The sequence below is a fragment of the Acomys minous genome (assembly GCF_964271855.1).
Source record: "Acomys minous genome assembly, chromosome: 7".
Taxonomy (NCBI): Eukaryota; Metazoa; Chordata; class Mammalia; order Rodentia; family Muridae; genus Acomys; species Acomys minous.
This window is the reverse complement of record NC_140488.1, coordinates 110,298,304-110,318,549: the sequence shown is the minus strand read 5'-3', so window position 1 is coordinate 110,318,549 and position 20,246 is coordinate 110,298,304. Positions and strand designations below refer to the sequence as shown.

Sequence of the window (20,246 nt, the reverse complement as noted above, 5' to 3'; positions counted from 1 at the left end):
ATTAAATATATGCTAAGAGCTTAGATTGACCCATTTTCTTTGGTCATTGAGTCTCCATTTGGGAAACAGAGTAGCTTAGAAATCAGAATTGATGGTAGTGGCTGGACGCTCTGGCTTCTGTTTTCAGAGGCGCAAGGGACCTCAGTGCATGACTGTGCATGACTAGTTACACCACCCACTGCCTTTCTCTGAGTAAAACGCAAATGTTGGTCTCAGAACAGCCAACAGCACACCTGAGCACTGTTGGTGGCTGTAACTTCCATATTATTCGGGGCCAGAAATAAGTGATACCTGATCCCCTGAGTAAATAATGGTCACTCTGACATTGTAGAAACAAGACCGTGAGGCCTTCAAACACAAGAAGAAATTAGCCATGTGTGACAGAGGCTGTTAGTCCCTCACCATACTGCCTCAATGTACTAAAACCTTGCTTGCAATAGCCAGACCCACATCCCCTGAGTATCTTCTCTGCCTCCAAGACTCTACGTCATCCACCTGTATGGAATGGTCCTGAGGCCAATATACACAAGCCTAGAACATGGGGCATGTGGAGAAGGAGCAAAGATTCTTATCTTTCAGGATGCATAATTCTAAGATGTCTATTCTGTGCTCTCTCCTACCCATGTACAGTAAGGTCACCTACTGATACCCATAGAGGTGGTTTGTTTGATAAATCACTGGATTTTTGTTTGTTTGTTTGTTTGCTTGCTTGCTTGTTTTTGTTTTTCCTTCTTTTTTTTTTTAAAGCTCCCTTCCTTTCTTTCATTTCTGACATAGCCCATTAACAATCCTTTCTGAGTTTCCGCTACCACCTAACTATATTAATTACCCTCCAATTCAAGGTTAGTTTCTAGAAAGCCCATGTTAAGAGATCAGAGAGGATCCCTGATATCACGTTATTGCATATCCTGAGAAACCCCAAGTTTGCGAAGGAGCCATTCTTCCAACCTTCTCTCCAAATAGATCAGATGTGGAAGATAAGTCCAGAGGAGTCTTAGGAAGGCATTTTTAAATTGGGTCTGAAGATGGACCCAAACCATTCGGAATTTCCATGGCATCCGCAGTACCTTCCAGAACCCTGGAAACTATTCCTAGACTGCAGTCTCTACCTTTGAAATCAGCAGAAGAAGCGGTCTGTCTTGTTTATAGGAGGGCTCCCCTTCTCCATGCTCTGGTCTTCTTTTGCTGCAGCCACGTGGAAATTACTTTTCTGCTCCAGTTAGCAACAGTCTCTGCTTTCCGGGTGAATACATATCATTCTCTGCAGGGGGCACAGGGAGGGGGGCCGGGAGCATCCAAGTCAATTCCCATGGTTGGTTCTCGCTGCCCTCACATTTACCCAGGGCGCCTTCTCCTGGCTACCAAGCCCCTCTTCCTTTTGCTTAATGAAGCCGCCAACTTGCCAATATCAAGACTGCTTGTGCTAGCCTCATCAGGTGAAGACCTAGGATTTCCTTTGGAGATGTCTGCACAGAGAAACTCAGCAGATGTGGTGCTTCTCTGGGGCAGTGCTTTCTAGCCATTTTGCATGTCATGAGACCTGAAGTAAATTTAGAATATTTGGTTGACACACTGAAGAAAATGGAGGAGACTCTCATCTCGAAGCAATTGAGAGAATTTTCTGCACTCCAGGCCCCAGGCAGCTGCCCTGGAGAGCTGTAAGGATCAGCAGTGTCCTGGCATATCTGTGACCTATGTGGCATGCCAGTTGTACTAACAGCATATTAACAAGTATTCTGAATCTCTCCGGTAGCAAGGCTCAGTGTATTGCACAGCAAAACCACAGATGGCTCTTTGCAGAAGCCACAGGTCCCCTCTGGGTCCTAGTTTTGCTGCTTACCAAGCCTTCCTCCCAAACAAATGGCTGAGTTTTTAATAAATAGCTTGATTGAGATAAAATTTACATAACATCAAATTCATCTGTTTTTAGTGAGGAATTCTATGAATTTTAGCATATTTACAGAGTTGCACAACCATCACATCATTCTAATTTTAAAAGACCTTTTATCAATGCTCCCGCCTCCCCGACCCCCACCCTGTGCCAAAAGAAACCACTCCAGCATTTGAGATCTATAGGCTACTAAAAAAGAACCTTCTAAACCGCTTGCTTTTCATCAGGCCTTCTAGGAGTGCACAGAGGGTGTTTACCAGGTGGGTATACACATGCCTGTTTACTCAACCTCTGAGTCTTTGTCTGATGTTGGCACCTACTTCAGTGCAGCAAAGCTAAAACATGTGTTCAGCCAAGCATGCACATCAAGAAATCTGAAACAGTCTTCAACAGACCACAAAGCTCTGGTCCTATTTCTCTCTTTCTTGTGCACTTGCTATGTGCTGGAGACTCAAGACAAACATGGAGTTCACATGCAGAAAATTCCCTGGCTCTGTCAAATGTAGCTGGCTAGAGGCTCTTTCGATCCATCTGGATAGAGAGTAGAGCTAGGGAAAGGAACAGCTCTCTTAGAATGGGCAGTCCTGCATTCCAGAGGCTCCAAGCAGGCACTCCAAATGTAAGGGGTTATAGCTGTAAGCTTTGAGAACAAGCAGCTTATGGTCCCAAGCTCTCAACAATGGAGACTTTCTGTCTTAGGTGCTCAAGACAGAAGCATTGAATACTAGTACCCAGAAGCTAGAGTTGCAGCTCTCCAGCTTTCAATGCTGGGAACCTTGGCCTTTTCACCCTTGGCAGCAATACTGAAATCATCTGGCAATCCGGTCTTGCAATCCTCCTGGACTAGACTCCCATTTTCAGCTCCTGTCAGCCTTTCATCATTTGGATTGTCAGCATTTTCCCCATATCATTTGTTCCTCTGGTATTAGCTTATTGAAATGTCTGCCTTTAGTCAGAGGAACATTACATGAGACTTTTAAGTCCCCCTATCTCTATATAGATATGTATATATAGATATAGATATAGATATAGATATAGATATAGATAGATAGATACATAGATAGATAGATAGATAGATAGATAGATAGAGCCTTCTGGTAGATGTAAAATAGGGAAAAACAAAAGCACTGAACTGGACTGTTCCATGGTGTAAAGAGGAAAAGTTTATTGTAAATATGAAACTTCCATGTAGCCATCTCTCCAGTGGAGAAAGGATGACCAGAAGCATCTGAGGGAGTCTAAAGCTTCCATGGCTATCTCTCAGGGGCAGAGAAAAATGCAGACTGGCAACATCCAGGGCTATCTCTTGGGAGCAGAGAGAAAAACAAAGGGGGCATTGGTTGTGGATTTTTAAGGTAGCAGGCAGCTGCAGGGTGGGGGATCCATAAGCTGGAATAGCCAAGAAGTTAGGGCCAGAAGAGCCTGGTGGCATTGATATGCATCATGGGTACATGTTAATAAGGACCAAAGGAACCTGGAGGTTAGTGTGACGTTTTGATTTGTAACTAGATACCTCATCTGCCTGAGGTAGGAATAGACAAGGGAGGTGGCTCTGTAGACCCAAAGTCAGTTCACAGGTTTCTGAAGAATGCTGCCTGTGAGCTCATGTGTGCCAGCAATCTTTCTGTGGGGCCAGCCTTAGCGGAGCCCAGATTGTCCTTTTGGATAATGCCACTGGCACTGCATTATTTTTTTCAGGGGAGTTGAGACCCTAACAGTAGAGACTTCTTAGTTGTTCTTGGCAGCTTTTTGGTACTGTTAGCTACCTCCCAGTATTAGGGCTTTGAGCCTTAGGTGCTAGGGCCATTAGCTTTCTGTAGCTCTTTAGACCTCTTATGCTTTCTTGCTCCTGCTGCCAGTTCTGGAAGCCTCAAAGGTCTCGTGTGCCCTTTGCCCTATCAGTCCAGACTGCTCTACCCATAAGGAAGACCACAAATACATGAAGAGACCATTTGGGAGAAGCCTGTCTTAGTACCTAATGTTGCACATTATGGGATAGTTTGTGAATAGGAAAGAAGACTTCCAGACTAACTTCCAAACAATGATGAACAGACTGCTTATATGACCAAAGAAAGGGCACAGCGTGCTTGTGCATGGACTGTGAGTCCATCAATGATAGCCTTGTGTATGCACAGCTTCTAATTCTACCCATCATCACCCTGGCATGAAGATCAACCACAATCCTTGTATCGGACTAGTTGATGGCTGTTTGCTGAGTCATTGGTAAGGTGCCCTTATCCTCAACCCTTTCTGACCTAGAATAACTGTAGGGTGACAGGACCATCCAGTTTACAGATGATCTTTCCCAGAGTGGGTCCTGCAAGGCTACTGTGAGTTGCCTTCTTCAGCCTTGTGTAGGACCAAAGGGTCATGATGGCAGTGATGGCAGTGATGGCAGTGGTCCTATACAGGAGTGAGATTTCTTCAGCGTGACTGTAGAGTTCATCATAGCTAGACTGACAAAAGAAAGGAGAGGCTTACTGATAGAAGCCCATTCAAGGAAGCCAGGCATTTGGGAAGGCTATGTCAGCTGTCATTCAGGGGGCAGGATGGCTTATTCCTAATAGCTTAGCTTATTTAAAGAAAACAAAACTGCAGCCACAAATGGCTAACATGGAATCAATATTCTCAACAATGCTTTTACCCTCCAGCAAAACACACTTAGAGAGTGCTCTGTTCCCTGTTGTGTTTCATTTGGGAGACAGCATCTCATTATGTAGCCCAGGTTGGCCTGGAACCCTTCAGACCTCCCTAAGCCTTTCAAGTGTCGGGGAGCATACGAATGTGACTCCACCTCTGGCTTCAGATCTTCTTGAAGACCAAGTCCTAGGATTGATTATTGTCTCCTTTCCTGCAGCCATGGCTGACTGCATTTGATGCTTTGTGAACGTGTATAAAAGGATCCTAGTTTTAGACATATATTCATCATCATGCTTTTCAAGTAAAATACATAAATCAATGGAGGCATAGACAGTTCTCCTCCTACCCCTCCTCCAATGAAAACTATATCTTTATTTAGTGTCCCTCTGTTGTATTTTTTACACTTATTCCAAGCGCTCTCAATCCTCCATCCAAACCCTTAGATACTTTTCTACCTTCTGAACTTAAGCAGAATGTCCCTTACTGAAGACTTGGGAGATTACCTGTGAGTTCCAGCGCCGCCACACCTTCAGTCACAGTCCGCCAGAAGGGCCTGATCATTTATGTCCATACCGTACAGGGGGCCCCCAGAGTCAACAACGAGCCAAGGTGCAAGCAAAGGCAAGTCTGGGGCTCCCTTTCTGCTTCAGCCCAGACTGCCTTCCCCTTACCACCACCCCCTACCCCACTCTGAGCTTAATTCTCACTCTGTTGCTTCTGCCAGTCTAGCCTGCTTCCACAGCTTCTGGCATGGGGGTACTCTGTTTAGAAACCACTGCAACATCATGAGTGCCACTAATGAAAGCAGCTTCATTTGGTATAGAAAGGCATCTCTTTCTGCATAGGAGTGCCATTCTCTCTAAAGGGGAAGCTGAGTGCAATTGCTGGCACAGTTCCCATTTTACCAGGTGTTTTCCGAAGTGCTTGCACTAATTCATGGTGCTTGCTCATCCCTGCTTCCCCCCCCCTTTTTTTTTAAACCTGCAGTATTGTCAGACGTAATGTTTTGCCAACGGAATGGTTGAGAAATGGTACCCCATTGTTTTACTTTGGCATCCTCATATGTGTTCCTTGCTCTTTCGGCTTGTGTGTACTGGGAAAAAGCTCATCAACGCCACTTACCCTTTCTTTTGAACTGTTTTTCCTTCTTTATTTGTTGTGCAGAAATTCTTGCATGTTCAGTGTTTCTTTATCTATCACAGTACGTGAGAACTTTGTGCTGTTTCAAAATAGAAATACAATGTAAAAATCATAAAAATGATATGTGTTCCCTTTAAAATGAAAATAATTCAGAAGCTGAACAATTATAAATATAGAAGTTGTTTTGAGTAATTTCCACTATGGCTTCAGGTTTAAACCCCACACAATAACAACAACGATAGCAATGCCAAAATCTCTGTTAGCACATAGGTATATACATTCCAAAATATATAGTTCAAAAAATAGCATTATATAAATTAATTTACTTAATTCAATTGAGCATCTACTATGAATCAAGTATAAGTGGTACCACAATATGCAAATCATTGAAAATACACAATATGATAAACATACCTTTATTAGCTTAATCAATTCCCAGCTTATTATAGATATCCTTCCGTGCTAAACATAAATCCCCAATGTAGCATAATACCCCTTTAGAAAAATCCATCATATCTTATTAAACGAAATTTCCATTAAACAACGTTTTGGCTATTTCTACTTTTCACATTTTAGGAAAAGTCCTTCAGTAAACATTCTTGGGCATATGTCTTCTAGCAGTCTCTGAGTCTTTCCTTAGGATAAGTGTGTGTGTGTGTACTGAATTTCTAGATCAAAAGAACCCATTTTCAATTTTGATATATAGTGTCAGAAATCCTCCAGAAATCTTACAGCAACTTATTCTCTCACCAGAAGTATGCAAGTACGTCTATTTTCTCATACTATTAACCTTTTCTTTGGAATACAAACTTTGATAACTACTCTAGAACATCCCCCATTGAGTCCATGTAACTGTATTTTCTTATGGATTTTATAAGTAGGTGAGAATAATCCAGATACATATTTAAGTCTTTTCATTAACTTACCATATCCTCTCTTGAAACTGCTTTTCACAAATTGAAATCTGTTTCCAACAAGAGATCTAAATGTGAAATCCACAGGGATCTCGAGAGCTGGCTCAGTGGGTTAAACATGCTTTTGTGACCAAGGCTGATGACCTAAATTTGATTCCTGGAAGCCTCACGGCTGAAGAAGAGATCGGCTCTCAGAAGTTGTCCTCTGACCTCCACATGAACACTGTGGCACACACATATCTCTCCTCCCATGAATAAATCAACATATTTAGCAAAAATTCAAAGGCATTTGGTTTCAAATACCGACACAATGTTTTGTTTTGTTTTGCTTTTTTTTTTCTGTAAAGTATCTTATCCTTATGTGTCCCCACAGCAAGAATATCTGTCATTTAATGAAAGACTCCCTGGTCTACCTACAACTCCTGTGGGTCTTTTAGAGATAGACATTTCTGTGGCACATAAAAACACATACTTGCTCTGCTGGGTTCTTCTTATTAGATCCTTATTCTTTTGGTAAAATTTGAAGCCTGGTAAAAATATACAGAGGGTAACAGAGTGTGAACAATTCACTTTTCACAGCAGAATCCAAGAGCCGTTTGGTGTCTCCCAACCAAAGCATTAACCTTTGTTTACTGTACCTATTGAGTTGAGTTCTAGATCAGCTTTGCCTAAGCAGCAGTCAGACAACCCATGAAAAATAAACTAACAATACAATAAAATGAGAGTAATGATTCATATTGTGACAAATTCTAACCCACAAATTTCTTCCTCACCATGATTTTTATTTTAGATCTCCTTCCCTAGATAATCAAAATTAATTACCCCAATGGAGATTCCTTTTTGCTTCTCTGGGTGGTCTTTCCAATACACCTTTAGGTTAGTTTGGAAAAATATGCAGTGAGGATGGTAAAATGAAAGAAATAGATACATCAGTATGATGTCATAGGATTAAAAAAAATGTCTGGTTAGTGTTGACATCCAAAGAGGGCCTTACTTATTTTGGTTTAAGCTTGTAGGCTTGATGGATAGGTTTTCTAGAAGAAGCCACTGTTGAGATCCATTGTAGGGACTAGAAACCATTATATTATATAAAGAAAGAAATTTAGTACAGAGAATTGGAGAATTTCACCATCATTGGAAATCTTAAAGCAATGTTTTCTAAGATGCATGCCTATTAGTGACTGAGGCATGCTATAGTACTGACCCTACCAGAGTAGTGCTAACCATGGTGCCACTTCTACAATGCTGAGCTCAAGAACAGAGCATTCCAGCTGGGAACAATGGAATCCGAAACTCAGAATGAAGAATGGGCCATAATCCCTTAACAACTGTTTCTAGAGACTAACAGGCCCCAGAGGCATGAAGCGTAGATGTGGAAACCTCACATTCTTACAAATAACCTTGCCTAGAGAAAAATGGCCCAAAGGCCAAGGCTATGACTTCTGCCTTACATTTGCTTTTCTGAAGTCTGTCTGAGCAGAACCTATCTGCTCTTAATTAAAATTCTGTAATTAAAATTCCCAAGCTTGGTATATAGGGAAATATAGTTTTTTGTTTCTAGCCTTTGCAATATGGAAAGACCATTAGAGAGAGCTAGGAGGCTGAACTAAAATTTGAGCTATCCAATTTGAGCATCTACCGGCAAAGGCAAGTGACTTCATACATGATAACTAAACACACACACACACACACACACACACACACACACACACACACACACACACGAGAGGGGGGAGGGTAAGTGATAAGAATGATGGCTTCCAACGGATATTCTAATTCCCACCTCTGTGATATCCTGTATTCTCTAGCAAGATTATCACCTTCAGGAATTCTAAATGTTGATATTGACATTATCTTTTGAGAAATTTAAGGTTTACTGGGACACCAATAGCTTACCTTTCTTTGTTTTTGCATTCAGGCAACATCTCTGTCTAATCTGAATGTCCTGTTATCTTTCCATTACAGATGTGGGGAGGGACGCTCTTCTATGGGTGTCATTTATTGCAGACTTTTTGCAAAATATAAATATTTGCAAGGCTTATTGGTTTGTCGTATTATAAGCTATTGGGATAGGAGTTACCTCAGCAAGCAACTGGTAGAACACTTCCATTTTGCAAACAAGCAAGCAAATAACAGAGACTCAAGGGGAGGAAATATGTTGTCTCCAGTCTCAACTCATATTAGCGTCAGAGACAGACTAGGAACCTAGATCTTTGCAATAAACTGACTGGAGTGTTGGCTGCCCTCTCCTATAAGCCCTCTCTCAAATCTCTCCAGGATAGAGAATATGTTTCCTACTGTCAAGGGATGTATCAAGCCCTATTATTGGCCAACTGAGCAGTCACGATCATTCCTTTCCTCCTGATGTATCTGACTATATGAACTGGAAGCCACACACTCATTTTCATTCTGATTTCTAGCTGGAACAGACAAATAGTGTAAGGGAGGAGTCTTTTCAGAGGCTGCTGTGTTAATAGTCTCTGGATAGCTAATCCTTTTCATATGTTTGTTTAGTCACTATCCCTTCTTCTTGTCCTTGAGTAAGGTTGTAATCCTTGGAGTTGTGGCAGGCACCAATAGCCATGAGTATACAAATATGAGGGCAAAATGCCAGCACTCACAGCCTGGTAGAGCAGAAAGGAGAGAAAAGTGTGTCACTGGTGACGTCACTTCACTGCCTGAGATACTGAAGATCACTGCTTTTCAAGGTGAGGCTGAAATACAGAAAGAGACAGTTAATGGCATGATGTGTAAAACTCATTAGCATTATCCAAGTAGCATTATACATTATGGAAAACTATCAAAAGCTCAGCTGAATAAATAAAAGAAGATAAAAATTACGTGTACCCTCACCACCTCACCATCTAGAAAAGAGTCTATTTCCTTCTCTCTCTCTCTCTCTCTCTCTCTCTCTCTCTCTCTCTCTCTCTCTCTCACACACACACACACACACACACACACACACACACACACACACACACACACAACGGTATAATGTGTACAGAACAGGCTTTCATTCAAGATTGCCCTGCTTCAAATAACTAATATAATATCTTTTAGGTTGTGTAAATGTGGGGCCAATTAACGAGGTTCTCGTGCCTCAGTTTCCTTGTCTTTTGATAGCATCACCTTACCTCCAAGGAATATTAGAAAGATTAAATAAGTTCATCTTGTCAAGCCACCTGGCTAAGTGCCTAGAAAGTAATCATTATTTAGCAAACACTGGTTATTATTACTGTTACATCTTTACACAAATAGAAATCCCAGTGTACACACAGCCTCGTGATGCCTTAGTCCCCGAACAGCTCCATCCTGAACAGAAGAGAATGGGCTACTCACACATTTCAGTCACAGTTCAGGGTCAGGGTGAGCCAATTGGTATTGTTTATGGTTTTCTAATGGCCCTGGGATAGTTCCTCCCATCAATATACCCTCCCGTCAGTCCATGCTTACCACGGGAGGTGGAGCATCATTGTGCGGTAAGAATTTTAAATGGTTTCTATGTTGTTTTGTCACGGCTGGTGCTACTCCATTTCCTTTAGTGGGTCCCCCTGTTTGGCTGCTTTTCACCACCACTGCAGTGGAGTGCAGCTATTGTGCTCCTTTTAAACAGACGGAGTTTCTTATTATCTTCTTTTGGTTGTTGAGATTTCAAGTGTTCATCTTAGTGTCAAGAAGATGGCAAGAAATACCAGCGTTACAAAATCAAATGACAAGCCCAAACACATGTAAATGCTATTTACAGTTTTCAATGGCTTGTGAGTCTAAATCTTCCCCAGGCAAAAATAAGTTGAAAGGCAGAGTGATTAGTTTTGTATTTCTAGTCAGAAACGCCGCTGCAGTATAATTTATGTGAGAGTGATCAATATCAATCAAATAAAACAAAGTTCAAGGGATTATCCAATAATTTGGCCATATCAACGTTTGACAGAATGAAATACTGTTCATAATAAACATGCTATTAGTTAGCGGTTTTCACTAGATTGCAAAAATGCTCATAAAATATTTATGGCACCTCCCAACAAAAGGTGTAACCTATTTTTCTACCCTGTGAATTTGGACTTGGCCGTGTGACCTGCTTTGATAAACAGGACTTCAATTAGAAACTTGGAAAGTGGAGGCTGGAGAGAGATGGCTCGGTGGTTGTGAGCACTTGTTGCTCTTGGAGAAGACCCAGATTTGACTCCTAGCATCCACAGGATGGTTTAGAGCCATCTATGACTCCACCAGGTATGCACATGGTGGGCATACTTACATATCAACAAAGCACTCATATACATAAAATAAATAAATCTAAAAAAAAGGGTTAAAAGAAACTTGAAAAGCATTATGTACTGGGGCTTCATCAGTAAGCTACATTTCCTAACACGTTAAGTAGCCAGAGATAGCCATTCAGAGAATGAAAGATGTGTGCTACTCATATAATCACTCCAGACATTTTAGTGAGTCTCCAGACATGCTAATAAAGTCTTCCTGGACCACCATCTCTAGCCAATTCAGCTCAGATCAGAGAACTAACCAAATGATCCACAGGATGATGAGTATGAAAAATGCCTTCTTTTCTCAAGGCACTAACTATAGTCAGGTATATAGCACCATGTACCATTTATGTAGTCTTTGGGCTCAAACTAATGGCTTTGGTCCTGCTAGTTAGCACTCTATAGACCGATCTACAGCCCCAGCCTTCCAAAAAAAAAATCAGTAGAAGTTACAGTGTCTCTGACAAATTCAGTGCCAAGAACACTGGCAATTAAATGGTAAAAGAATGATTTCATAGTACTGTATCAGACTGTCTTCCAAGTCAGTACAGCTCAACATCACTGTGAGAAAACAGATATGCATAGCTTTTCTTTGAAGAGAGAGACAGTAGACCATATATGAAATGATCTGACTTATGGGGTTTGCCCAAAGAAAAGATTTCTGTCTCATCAACTCAGAATGTTGACAGAGAAATTATGTAGTTGGGTGATTGAAGGTTTCTAAGCATAAAACAAGTAGAACATTATGATAGGCAGATTTGGGCCCAGGGGTCCCGCTCAAACTAAGGCACCAGCCAAGGACAATACAGCAGTAAACTTTAAACCCCTACCCAGATCTAGCCAATGGACAGAACACTCTCCACAGTAGAGTGGAGAGTGGGATATTACTTTCTCACATACTCTGGTGCCTCACATTTGACCATGTCCCCTGGAGGGGGAGACCTGGTGGCACTCAGAGGAAGGACAGCAGGTTACCAAGAAGAGACTTGATACCCTATGAGCATATGCAGGGGGAGGAAATCCCCCTCAGGAACAGTCATGGGGGAGGGGAACAAGGGGAAAATGGGAGGGAGGGAAGAATGGGAGGATACAAGGGATGGGATAACCATTGAGATGTAAAAAGAATAAATTAATTAAAAAAATAGTTTGGTGGCTTCTTGTAGGAGTTCCAGGATTCAGGAAAAGGCATCCAGATAGTGACTTCTGAGCAGAAAGAGGAGTGGAAAAAATACATCCAACATTCTCAATTTTCAAGTAGTTTCCTAAGAGATATTTTTCCCTGATGTAGAATACCAGTCAGAAGAAAGCATACTCAAATACCCAGAAGCCACAGAGACCAAAAGAAACCTCTGTGGTCAGTGACGCTAGATAATCTAAAATAATATAAATGTGCACCAAAGGGAATAAGAGATTATAATTCCTGAAAAATAAACTGGGAAACTGTCTTATTGGGAAATTGTATGTAGTGGTCTAGAGATTATTAATTTACATAAAAGACTTAAGAGGGCAACAAATGATTGGCAAATGCTTTCCTATGTTCAATGCTAGTCCAGAAGGACTAGCAGAAATTGCTGTTTTTTAAATGCACAAATCACAAAAATAAAATAAACACAAAATATGAGAAAATGTGACCCAAACAATGGAATAAAAGAAATCCATATAAATTCTCCCAAAGAAAGAGAGACTTGCAAATTATGTCAAACTATTCTGTGTAAAGTTACTCAATCCACTATGTAAAAATGTATACAACCAAATCACATCAGGAAATACAATAGATGGACAGAGAGAGCAAAGAGAGAGAAGCTAAATTAGGTGGTAAGAGTTTATTGATGGAGATAGCACACACTTCAGCTGCAGGGCAGAAAGAAATCAAGCTGGAATCGAACTAGAAACATCCTTTCAGCCAACTAGCATTCGTTGTGCAATCATTGAGCTGGAAGGTACTATATAGGCTACAGAGAAGAAAAGCCATAAACATTATTACCTATCTCTGGACCCTGCATGCAACAAAAAAGACCTGCCAAGCAAGATATGAGTACCAATGCAATAAATGGCATGAATGTTATGGGAACAAACAATGACTTTTTGCTTTGAGGTCAGGCCTGTTGCATAAGTGACATTTAATGTCTGGGACTATATATCTTGTCAAAAGTCCATGGTTGGAGAGCACAGAAAACGGGGAGTGAATCTCCTACAGTCAGCTAAACAGACATGTTGTAAAATGCTTAACAAATATTTATATTTATACCTACAAATAAGTGTAACTCTTGGGGCTGGAGAGATGGCTTAGAGGTTAAGAGTACTGACTGCTCTTCCAAAGATTCTGAGCTCAGTTCCCAGCAACTGCATGGTGCCTCACAGCCATCTATAATGAGATCTGGTGCCTTCCTCTGGTGTGCAGGTGTACATGCAAGCAGAGCACTGTATACATAATAAATCTTAAAAAAAATAAGTGTAACTCTTAGCTTTGGTAAGAGAGGCTTCTTTTTGCTGTGAGTAGTCATTATTTGACCCGGAGACTCACAGCTTGTCAGAATGTTAAGAAGAAGTGACTGCTGAGTGCTTACACAGAAATGTCCCATCCATATCACCTTCTCCAAGGAAGAGCGTATGGAAAGAATGTATGGTACAGGATGGGGAGAGTCCTATGAAACATTGGCTTGTGGGTGTGATAGGGCCATTGCAATCTCAAACTCACAGAAGCTCTGATTGCCTACAAAAGGCTGACACAAGATCTAACATAGATGTGGGAGGAGCTCACTAGGGTTGGGTCATTTCATGCATTGATGTGGGAGTGGGGGGTGTCAGTCATTTTCCTAAGTGGCATAGCTACATGTAGGTTGTAAAGCCTCCAAAAACAGGCTCCAAAACATCTACAAACAACCACAGTGAAATTCAAAGGGTCGCAAAATAAAGACACAAAGTAGGGAGTGGGACTAATTTGTAGGAAGAGTGCATTCCACAGGAAAAGGACAAGAGAGAGTGATGAGGAGCTACTTTGATCAAAATACATTGTATATATGTGTAAAACTGAAAAAAATTGCATTGCATACATGTGTGAAATTTTCAAAAGTAGAAAGAAATAAATAAACCTTTTTGGGAAAGAAAAGAAATGGATACTTGAACTGAAGAGTATAGTAATTTGAATATAAAACTTCCTTGGTAGTGAAGTGGATTATGTGATCAGGCAGAAGAGTAAATTTGAGGATAGGTCATTAAATGTTAGCAGGTTAGAAAAAAATGAAAGAGTATGCATGTCTAAGGAAGTTTTGAATGCTATCAAGGAGATGAACAAATTTATTATAGGAGTTCCAGAACAAAAGAAAGAAAGCAATAGGCAGAGAACTCATTTGAATACATAATAGCCCAAACATCCTCAAGTCTGAGGAATAAAATAAATATCAAAACTCATCAAGTTAAAAGGACTCCAGTCTTATACACTCAAAAGAGGTCCATATTGTGACACTTCATAATCAAAGACTCTTGAAAAGCAGCAAGAAAAAAGAACTTCCTGTAGACACAGGCCACTCATAAAGTCCTCAGTAGTTTTCTTAGAAGAAGCATTCTAGGCCAGAAGAGAGTAGAATCATATATTCACAGTGTGGAAGGACAAATATGCTAAACAAGAATACTTATTCAACGAAACTCTTCTTCAAAAATACAGGAAAAAATGAAAACTTACTCAGATTGGAAAAAGAAGCTGAGAGAGTTCATAACCCCCTGGTCTGCCCTACAAATTTGGGATGCCCTACAAGTTGGGATGAAAAGGCACTAGATAGAAACATAAAAGCACATGAAAACATAAAGCCTTATATAAAAGTAAATATATAGACAAATGCAGAATGCTATAATACTATAATTTTGGTGCATAGATAACTTAATTCAGGTATATAATTTAAAATACAAAAGCAAAGAAAATAACTACAACTATGAACTATACTAATGGGTATATAAGTTAAAAGATATAATTTATAACATTGATAGTCTAAAGTCAGGGAGGGAAGATGTAAAAGAATAGAGTTTTTGTATGTGATTGAAAAATTGTCATCAGTTTAAAATAGAATGCTATAACCACATGCTATTTCATACAATCTCCATGGTAACCACTAAGCACCAATAAAAGATGTGCAAAAGATAATAATAAATCAAATCATGTCCCTATAAAGTCAATACTTATGAAAACCATCAAATTAGTAAAAAGGGCCAACATAACTATAAGACAAAGAAGAAACAAAAAGATGGCGGCAGTATGTCGTTTCCTAATGGATGAAACTGTCCAGTCAAAAGGCATGCAGTGGATAAATGGATAAATACATCTCCAAGACCTAACTGTATACTGTCTATAAGATATCAACTTTAAACATTTTATTTATACATGGAGAAAAATTGAAAATAAGAGAATTAAAAAAAACAGTACAAATGGCTAATTTAAGGAAAAAGTAGTGTTGATACTATCAAATAAAATATAATTTCAGTAAAAACTTTTATACAAAACCAAAGGTATATAATTAAGAGTTGCCAATTAACTGGAAATATGTTACAATTATAAAAATGTATTCAATTAGTTGTGGATGAATAATTAAAAGAAACCCATACCTGACACTGTTAATGAAGCTGAGATCCTGAGACTAGATAGGCCACAGGCCTAAGAGAAATCTTATAACTATTATTCTACTAAAGGAACATAGCAATAGAATGTCTCCTAATGACATACTTCTATATCATCATCAACCCTCATTAGTGAAGCTTTCTCTTGCAGTAGTTGGGAATAAACACAGAGACCCACAACAATGTGCAGAACGTGAGAGACTTTGGAACACTCAGTCTCCTTAATGGAATGTCATAAACATCTCCCCCTCAAGGCTCACAGATCTATTCAGAAGAGAAGATGAAAAGATTATTAGAGGCAGAGATGGTAGATGATTCCAGGAATTGGTATCTTCCAGACACAACAGGACTGATACATATTTGAACTTACAGAGACTATGACAGCATGCGCAAGCTCAAACTAGACCAAATCCCAGCACTGGGAAAAGGAAGTGAACATAAAGTTCCATGCCTAACCAAGAAGATATTTACAATTGATAGATTCCGACACAGGGAAAATTCGGTTTTCTTTAATGAGATGGTATTAGGTCTATCAACTGCACTCCAGGCCAGGCCTCATATGTAAGAATAGTTGGCCAGCACAAAATCACTCTGTGTGTGTGTGTGTGTGTGTGTGTGTGTGTGTGTGTGTGTGTGTGTGTGCGTGCATGTGAATGCTTTATGCTTTAGTTTGGGGTTTTCTTTTAGAGAAAGGAAGAACATAAAGTTGAGTGGGTGGATAGTGAAAAAGGATCTGGGAAGAGTTGAGGGAGAGGAAGAAATGTGATAAAAATAAATTGTATGAGATAAAAAAAAAACATCAAAAGGACCACTGAGATTGTTTTCTGTTTGTCATCTACTGCTGGCAGGGGACCTTCCTCAGTGTCCTCAGTGAGACTCCATTGAATAGAACTAATTGTCATTTGCAACTAGTTATCATTTAGAGAAAGCTATTGGGTTAGAGATAGGGGCATGTGTCTACTTCTCTCAGCATTGAGACCCCACCTGGTGTAGACCCTTGCAGGCCCTGAGAAGGGTAAGAAAAAACTTGGAGGAGTTGAGGGAAGGGAAACCATAGTCAGAATATATTGTATGAAAAATGTATCTTAATAAAAGAAAATAGAAAGAAATTGTATGAAAAATTCATTAAACTCAATAATTTTAATTGCAAAAAGATAGATATCATATATTTTATAATCATTAAAGCAAAACCAAGTTTTCAGATTTCCTAGGATTTAAAGTTCCTTATGCTGCTATAGATTAATTCACTTCAACTGAGATAATAAAAGTGCAACTGGAAAAAAAAAGACTGACAGAAGAAGAAAAGAGATAGTAATATCATAATAGTAGGATATTTCAGTGGCCAATTTTCCTCAATGAATAGAGCAAATAGACAGAAAATCAGTAAGGACAGTAGACATTTGAACAACTACAGACCAATTAGACAAAATAGATGTACAAAGAACACTCCAGATCCCAAAAAGCAGATTGCACATTCTTCTCCGGGACACATAGAGCACTGTCCAGGAATGTTAGGTCATAAAGTAAGTCTTAAGCAAGTTAAAAAGAACAAAATCTTGCCAGGCATCATATCTGACTACTGCAATAAAAAAAACAAGAAATCATTATTTAAAGAGAAAAAGCCATACCATGCTAAATCAAATAGCATATTCTTAAAAAGTAGATAGATTGAGGAAGTCACCAGATAAATTAGAAACTATCTTAAGACAAATACAAAATATGGCTTGTCATTTGCTTTGTTGATCTTGGCCATTTTGATGAGATTAAAGTAAAATTATAAAAGCATTTTAAAATAATTTTTAAAAACCATGGTTTGTATCAAAAACAACAGTTACTGCTACATTAAAAAGGAACAAAAAAAAACCCCTTAAACTCAAAGTTAGCATCATTATTGAACACTTAGTGTACTTATAGCATTTAAAATAAATTAGAGCAGAAATGAATTGGAAAATCAATACAAATCAATAGAAAAAGAACATCAAAACTGAGTTGTCCCTGAAAATAACAACCAAACTGTGACATCTTAACTAGGCAGAAAGGAAAAGAGAACACAGAAAAACAAACAAGAAACAACCAACCAAAAAGATAACACTTGGAAACTACATTCATGAGCCTACCCTTAGCTTAATTCCAAAGCTGGATATTGGTACCAAAAATAAAATTACACTCTAACATTGATGATTGAATGTAGATGTAAAAATTTCTTCAATACTAAGGAATTGAATTTTAAAACATACAAAAGGAACAATGAATGTATTATGACTGAATCAGATTTGCCCCTTCACACAAGGTTATTTTCTCTACAAATAAGTTCTTGGCCCACTAATCTATCCTCCAACCCCTTCTAGGACTCCCATGATGCAAAAATCAAAAGACTTTGGTCCAAGTTAAACAAATTATAGAAAGATGCAGTGCTCCTTAATGTAATATAGAACATATATGACAGGTCTACAGCCAGACTCAATGATAAAAAGACAAAGGCTTGTTCCCTAAGACTAAGAACATACTTGTTACATGCCTTCTTCATTACTTGAACTTGTTGAGGATGTATTTGTCTTTTCGCTAAGGCTTGAGTATATAGCACATGGTGCTGTGGCTCCTTTTCTTGTTTGAAACAATCTCCTTACATAGACCAATCTAACCTTGAACTTGCCTTGTAAATAGGGCCAGTCTCAAACTCAAGACCTGCCTGCCTTGGCTTCCCAAGTGTTGAGATTGAGGCATGCATTCCCATGGCCAGCTCCAAACTGTGTTTCATTAAGGGATAATTTTATATATATATATATATATATATATATATATATATATATATATATATATATATATATATATATATGACTTCTCAGTTGATTAGTCCCAGTGCTTTACCATTTCAAATTAAATGTAGGCATTTATCTATTTTACCCCATTTCTTTTATTCCTATATTGTAACTCGATGCTTTCAGGTATTTCTTCCCCATAGGTTGAGGCAATTCAAGATAAGCACATCGTTGCAGTACGCCACCGGGGTACCCTAGTGGGCACCAAGTCCCAAAATGCAGAAAAAGCCATGACTGCCTTGGCAAGATTTCATCAAGCTCAGCTGGAAGAGGGAAAAATCATGGAACTGAGACTCTTCCTTGCTTCTGAATGTACTGAGTTGGCCAAAGCTGAGAAATGGAGAAAACAGATCATTGGAGATATCTCAAAAAAGTTGCTCAGATTCAGGATGCTGATTTAGGGGACTTCCAAATTTGAGACAGGAATGATGAAATTCACAAGCTGCTAAGGGAATAAGGACACTGGGAGGTCCAGATCAAGGAGCTGGGTGGTCCTGATTATGGAAGTGTTGGCCTTAAGATGCTGGGTCCTGGACATAAAGAAGTCCCAGGAAACCGTGGTCACAAGTATTTTGAGGCAGCAAAAGATTTGCCAAATGTCAGAGAGCTATTTGAGAAAGAACCCCTTTCTTCTCCCAGAAAGACACGTGCTGAGCTCATGAAGACAAGTGACTTTGAATACTACAGTTACCTGAGATGAAGACGATGGAGTTATTCTGTCTTTGGAATAAGAGTATGAAGAAACTCGGAGCTGAGCTGGTAGAAAAATGGAAAGCAGAGAGAGGAGTGAGCTCGGTGGTCAAAGGGGGGAAAGGAAGAGAAGGAAGAAGAAGAAGGAGGAGGAGGAGGAGGAGGAGGAGGAGGAGGAGGAGGAGGAGAAGAAGAAGAAGAAGAAGAAGAAGAAGAAGAAGAGATAAACATCTGTGCTGTGACCAAGAAGGGAACGGATGAGGAAGGCAGCCAGGAGGAGGTCAGGGAAGATGGCCAGCAGAAGTTTCTTGCTCATGTTCCAGTGCCATTGCAGCAGAAGACTGAGGAGGAAGAAAATGGAACTGCTCCAGAAATATGTAAGTAAGACCCTGCTGGCCCTGCAGGCACAGAGTAAAGAAGCCAAGGGACTCCTTGGTTACTAGGATGAACCAGAGTCCTTCTCCGACTCTGCAAGATCTGGTGGGTGTGCTTGTGACCACAGGAGCGTGCCATCCTCATAGCTGCTCTGGGCTGAGGCTAGGCTGGCTGGTGCTGGAAGACCTTGTGTTGTGAGTCTCATTCTTCATCTTGCCTCTCTTCTTTTCTGGACATGTGAGCTGGCCTGATGGTAGGACTCTGACCCCAATTTCCCAGTTAGCTGTCAGGGTACAAAGACTGTAACCATCACCTTTGTGCAGATGTGTTTGCTACATACGGATGCATTCATTTTCATTTGCAATGTGTATAAATCAGCTCTTGGAAATTTTATTTCTGTCTTGTTGTGATATTGAAAAGTGAGAAAGATCAATTAGTAGCCAACATTAAAAATACACGATTTTATTCAAATCAGATTTAAATTCAAAGACTTATCTTTGGGAAACAGATGGTGTGTCTATCCCAGGTGGAGTTCCATGGTCAGTGGTGGAGCCACTGCTTTGTGCCCGTCACTGCTTTACTTTGCCATGATCCTTCTCTGTGAGAGCCTGGTTCACCTTCTCCTGTCTTGTGGACAGGGATTTTGAGTTTGCAACTTTACCTTTATAACTTGTTTCAGAGAAAGCTACTTTTATTAAAGATCTTTAATAAGAAAGGAACAAAAAGATAAGCATATCGTATACTGTAGTACAGGAACCCACACATTTCACCTTTCTGTTGTCCTGCCTTTCCTTATTTCTAATGTGATACAATTCCTCCTGTGATCACTCCTTTCTGTTTTAAAACACTCTTCCTTTAAGATGGTTCTATTGGCAATAAATTTTCTCTGTTTTCCAAGAGAGTCTTTGTT

The 20,246-nt window shown here is 39.7% G+C and overlaps 1 pseudogene across 1 annotated transcript in view; it reads left to right on the top strand.

The window, feature by feature from the left end:
* LOC311601270 (pre-mRNA-splicing factor ISY1 homolog) overlaps positions 1–19,483 on the top strand; it is a 91,898-nt pseudogene extending 72,415 nt beyond the window's left edge. The window contains exon 5 of the transcript in view: positions 18,415–19,483. The product of the transcript in view is annotated as a pre-mRNA-splicing factor ISY1 homolog (transcript). The remainder of the gene's footprint in view (positions 1–18,414) is intronic.
* Positions 19,484–20,246: the final 763 nt, after the last annotated feature.